Below are 5,858 nucleotides of genomic sequence, written 5' to 3'. Positions count from 1 at the left end.
TAGCCAGGATGGTCTCGATCTCCTGACCTCGTGATCCACCCATCTCGGCCTCCCAAAGTGCTGGGATTACAGGCTTGAGCCACCGCGCCCAGCCAATCAGGGTTTTTAAAGATGAGTTGGCGGGTAGGGCTTGGGAAGTGGGGTGTGATGATTGGTCAGGTTGGAGATGGAATCAGGGGATCGAAGTGAGTTTTTCTGCTGTCTTCTGCTCCTAGGTGGGATGGCAGAGCTGGCTGAGCCAGATTACCCGTCTGGGTGGTGTCAGCTGATCCATCCATCAAGTGCAGGGTCTGAAAAATTTCCCAAGCCCTGATCTTAGGTTTTACAATAGTGATGTTACTTCCAGGAGTAATTTGGGGCTGTTCAGACTCCTGGAGACAGAGGCTGCATGGCCCCTAAACTGTGATTTTTTTTTTTTTTTAGACGGAGACTGGTGGGACCTCAACCCCAGTCGGTATCCAGGCTCTTGACACCATCTGGAGAAGGAATTCAAGAGTGAGTCAGAAAATGATGAAAATACAAAGATTTATTGTAAAGCGAAAAATATACAAGAAAGGGGAGTGCGGGCTGACTCAAGACAGAGTCCAATGGGACTTGGGACTTGGGGTTTCTACCTTTTGGGTTTCTTTTTTTTTTTTTTTTTTTGAGACGGAATCTCGCACTGTCACCCAGGCTGGAGTGCAGTGGCGCGATTTTGGCTCACTGCAACCTCTGCCTCCTGGGTTAAAACGATTCTCCTGGCTCAGCCTCCCGAGTAGCTGGGATTACAGGCATGCACCACCACACCTGGACAATTTTTGTATTTTTAGTAGAGACGAGATTTCACCATGTTGGCCAGGCTGGTCTCGAACTCCTGACTTCAGGTGATCTGCCCGCCTCAGCCTCCCAAAGTGCTGGGATTACAGGTGTGAGCCACCGTGCCCAGCTCTTAGGTTTCTTTAACCAAGGAGTGAAATATTCATGAAGATTCTTGGGAGGAGGTGGAGGTTTCTCAGAACCATGGTGCTACGCATTTTTACACCAAATATGGGTTTTTCCAGAACTATCATGGCCCTGGTGTGTGTGGGATTTATTCATTACTTATTTATTATTATTAATTTTTGAGACAGAGTCTCACTCTATCACCCAGGCTGGAGTGCAGTGGCGCAATCTCGGCTCATTTCAACCTCTACCTCCCAGGTGCAGGGGATTCTCCTGCCTCAGCCTCACAAGTAGCTGGGATTACAGGCTGCCACCACCATACCTGGCTAATTTTTGTATTTTTAGTAGAGACGAGGTTTCACCATGTTGGCCAGGCTGTTCTCGAACTCCTGACCTCAGGTCATCTGCCTGCCTCAGCCTCCCAAAGTGCTGGGATTACAGGCATGAGCCACCATGCCCAATAGGTGTGGGATTTAGTATGTTAATGAGCATATAATGAGGTCCTTGGTGAAACCTACATCAAATCCAGCACCATGTTGGGTCCAGTTGGTCTTAGCCAGCTTGGTCCACACCCTGGTTTTTCAGGGTCTTATCGGTCCCTTACTTCTGCAACAGAAGTTTCCTTTTGCAAGTCATGTGAAACTGCTACTTGGAATTTTCTATTCTCTTGTGACCAACCTGTATTATTCCTGTCTCACTGAGACCCTAAGAAATTGGGAATTCCAACTACACATCCAAAACAGTTTGACTAAAACTGTTGAAAAAATAAAAAAATAATGGCATAAAGTATTGCTTGACTAAATTCCAGCCAGGTGCACTGGCATACAGAAAGGCCACTCTAAGTCGGGTTTGGTGGCTCATGCCTGTAATCCCAGCATTTTGGGAGGTTGAAGTGGGAAGATCACTTGAGGTCAGGAGTTCAAGACCAGCCTGGCCAAAATGGTGAAACCCTGTCTCTACTAAAAATGCAAAAATTAGCCGGACCTGGTGACGGAAGCTGGGAAGTAATCCCAGCTACTCTGGAAGCTGAAGCACAAAAATTGCTTGAACCCAGGAGGTGGAGGTTGTACTTAGCCAAGATCATGCCACTGCAGTCTAACCTGGGTGACAGAGTAAGACTGTCTCAAAAAAACAAAAACAAAAACAAAAAACAAACAAAAACAAAGAAAGCCCATTCTATATTTTTTATTTTTTATTTTTTTGAGACAGGGTCTCGCTCTGTCACTCAGGCTGGAGTGCCATCGCGCGATCTCTGCTCACTACGACCTTCATCCCCCAGGCTCAAGCAGTCCTCCCACCTCAGCCTCCTGAGTAGCTGGTACCACAGGCGCACACCACCATGCCCGGCTAGTTTTTTTGTATTTTTGGTAGATATGGAGATTCATCATGTTGCCCAGGCTGCTGTCGAACTCCTGAGCTCAAGTGATCTGCCTGCCTCAGCCTCCCAAAGTGCTGGGATTACAGGCCTGAGCCGCCACGTCCGGCCAGAAAACCCACTGTAAATAAAGAGAGGTAGGCTTTTAAAAGTGTCAATCTGTTCACAGTAAAGTAAGGCAAGCAAGGGAAGCAAAATCAATGTCTTTCTAGAGGTGGAATGATGGGTAGGGAAGGGAGGACTTTAGGAAAGAGGTGCCCCAGGTTCTGAGTCACTTCATGGCTTAAATATTAATTGAATATCAATCAACAGATGAATGGATATAAAAAAGGTGGTATCTCTGTTGCAGTAGGTAGTTAGTCAGACCTAAGCAGGGAAGGGGAGGCCCCTCCACCCCATCAGGAGATGGTCAGGCAGTTGTTAAACTGTCTCTCTAAAATAATCATTGGTTGCAGCCGATGCCAGGGAAAAACAGTCTCCCAATAGTTAGAAACACCAGAAACTGGTGGTCAGCAGCTTCCCAGTAAGATCTCAGGAGCTGGGTGAGTGGGCTTAAGCATGTGCATGAAAAGGGAAAATGGTGGAGTTTAACTGGTACATGACCTTCCTCTAGGAACACCCAACTGATAAGGGAAGAACGCCTCAAGACCCATACGGGTCTGCGGCAACCTGAATCCTTGCCTCCTCAAGAGAATTCAACCAAGGGGCATAAGGCAGAGTGAGAAACTAAGGCAAGTTTCACAGCAGGAGTGAAAGTTTATTAAAAAGTTTTAGAGCAGGAATGCAAGGAAATAAATTACACTTGGAAGAGGGCCAGTAGGGAACTTGAGAGATTCGAGTGCGTGGTTTGACCTTTGACTTGGGGTTTTATATGTTGGCCGTCTGCATGTACAATGGCCTGCCAGCGCTCGGGAGGGGCTGCATGTGAATGTTTACCGAAGCTATATGCGTTCTTGAATCTCTCAAGTTCCCTACTGGCCCTCTTCCAAGTGTACTTTATTTCCTTGCATTCCTGCTCTAAAACTTTTTAATAAACTTTCACTCCTGCTGTGAAACTTGCCTTAGTTTCTCACTCTGCCTCATGCCCCTTGGTTGAATTCTCTCTTCTGAGGAGGCAAGGATTCAGGTTGCCGCAGATCCGTATGGATTCACTGCTACCAACATCTCCATACAATGGAATCTAATTTGGCCATAAAATGAAATGAAGTACTGATACAAGCCACAATGTAGATGAACCTTGAGAACATTGTGCTAAGTGAAAGAAGCCAGTTACAACATATATTGTTTGCTTCTGTTAATATGAAATGTCTGGAATAGGCAAAACCATAGAGACAGAAAGTAGATTGATGATTGCTGGGGGTTGGAGGGGATAAGGAAATTGGGAATGTGTCTTAGTCCGTTTTCTGTTGCATATATACCACAGACTGGGTAGGGTAATTTCTAAAGAAAAAAAAGTATATTTAGCTCATGGTTCTGGAGACTGAGAAGTCCAAGAGCATGGAACAAGCATCTGGTGAGGACCTTCTTGACATATCATAACATAGCAGAGGACATCACATGGCAAGAGGACAAAAGCAAGAGAGCCAGAGGCTGCTTGCTTTTATAACAAAACCGCTCCCACAATGGCAACATTAATCCATTCTTGAGGGTAGAGGGACTGAGTTTCCAACACATGAATTTTGGAGGACACATTCAAACCATAGCAAGGTGATAGCTAAAGGGTGTGGGGTGTCTTTTTGGAGTGATGAAAATCTAAAATTGATGGTAGTAATGGTTGTACAACCTTGTGACTATACTAAAAGCCATTGAATTGTACACTTTGAGATAATTCTATGGTATGAATTATATCTCAATAAAGCTGTTATCAGCGGGGGTGTGATGGCTCATGCCTGTAATCCCAGCACTTCGGGAGGCCAAGGCAGGTTGATCACCTGAGGTCAGGAGTTCAAGGCCGGCCTGGCCAATATGGCGAAACCCTGTCTCTAATTAAAAAAATACAAAAATTAGTCAGGTGTGGTGTTGGGCATCTGTAATCCCAGCTACTCGAGAGGCTGAGGCAGGATAATCACTTGAACCTGGGAAGCAGAGGTTGCAGTAAGCCAAGATCGAGCCACTGCACTCCAGCCTGGGCTACGAAGCAAGACTCTGTCTCAAAATAAAAATAAAGCTGCTATCAAAAAAACTTTTACGGAATGTTACAAATCTGAATAATCACAATAGAGGGATTTTTATTCTTATATAAACTTTAAAAATACAAGTTGCCAGGTGGCAGTGTCTCATCCCTGTAATCCCAACAGTTTGGGAGGCTGAGATAGGATTATTGCTTGACCCAGGAGTTTGAGACCAGCCTGGGCAACATACTGAGACTCCATCTCTACCAATTTAAAAAAATGGCCAGGCATTGTGGTGACGGTCTGTAGTCTCAGCTACTCAGGAGGCTGACGTGGGAAGATCATTTGAGCCCAGGAGTTTGATAAGTGTGCCATGGCACTCCAGCCTAGGCAACAGAGTGAGACCCCATCTCTCTAAAAAAAAAAAAAAGGAAAACCCAGTGTTAATGGCTGTATAATATTCTGACGGGAGCATATTAGGCAACCAGTAAAGACTGTAGTCTACAGAAGTTGGTGAGACAGCTTGTCCCTGGGGAAGACGACTAGGGGTCTGGGGTGGGCAAAAGGGTTTCTTTCTCTCTCTCTTTTTTTTTTTTTTCTTTTTCTTTTTGAGACAGAGTTTCACTCTTGTCGCCCAGGCTCAAGTGCAATGGCACATTCTTGGCTCACTGCAACCTCCGCCTCTCAGGTTCAAGCGACTCTCCTGCCTCACCCTCCCGAGTAGCTGGGATTACAGGCACCCGCCACCATGCCCAGCTAATTTTTTTGTATTTTTAGTAGAGACGGCATTTCACCATATTGGCCAGGCTGGTTTCAAACTCCTGTACCTCAGGTGATCCTCCCGCCTCGGTCTCCCAAAGTGCTGGGATTACAGGTGTGAGCCACTGCGCCCAGCCAAAAGGCTTTCTTTCAAGGAGAATTTCACTATACATTGCTTGGATTTTGTTTGTTTGTTTGTTTGCTTCACTTACTGTTTTTTGTCTTTCGAGACAGAGTCTCACTCTATTGCCTAGGCTGGAGCGTGGTAGTATGATCACGGCTCACTGAAGCCTTGAACTCGTGGGCTCAAGTGAGCCTCCTGATTCAGCTTCCAGAGTAGTCAGGGCTACAAGCATGCACCACCATGCCTGGCTAATTTTTAAATTTTTTAATAATCTATTTATTTATTGGCTTATGAACAACATAAATGTATTTCTTACAGTTCCGGAGGCTGGGAAGTCCAAGATCAAGGCACTGGCAAACTTGGTGTCTGGTGGGGGTCCACTCTCTGGTTCACAGATGGCTGTCTTTTCGCTGTGTCTTCACATGATGGAAGACGTGAACAAGCTCCTTTGGGCATCTTTTATAAAGGCACTAATCCCATTCATGAGGGTTCCACACTCATGACCTTATCCCCTTCCAAAGGCCCCTCTAGCTAATACCATTAACTTGGGGATTTGAATTTCAACATA

General features: G+C 45.7%; 1 protein-coding gene across 1 annotated transcript in view; it reads right to left on the bottom strand.

The window, feature by feature from the left end:
- PEBP1 (phosphatidylethanolamine binding protein 1) overlaps positions 1–88 on the bottom strand; it is a 28,628-nt gene extending 28,540 nt beyond the window's left edge. Inside the window, exon 1 of the mRNA XM_011964404.1 lies at positions 28–88. The gene's annotated coding sequence lies outside the window, so the exon portion shown is untranslated. The remainder of the gene's footprint in view (positions 1–27) is intronic.
- Between the last annotated feature and the right edge of the window lie 5,770 nt (positions 89–5,858).

This window comes from Mandrillus leucophaeus, unplaced genomic scaffold, assembly GCF_000951045.1.
Source record: "Mandrillus leucophaeus isolate KB7577 unplaced genomic scaffold, Mleu.le_1.0 Scaffold7, whole genome shotgun sequence".
In the NCBI taxonomy this organism is placed as follows: Eukaryota; Metazoa; Chordata; class Mammalia; order Primates; family Cercopithecidae; genus Mandrillus; species Mandrillus leucophaeus.
This window is presented reverse-complemented; position numbering and strand designations above follow the sequence as displayed.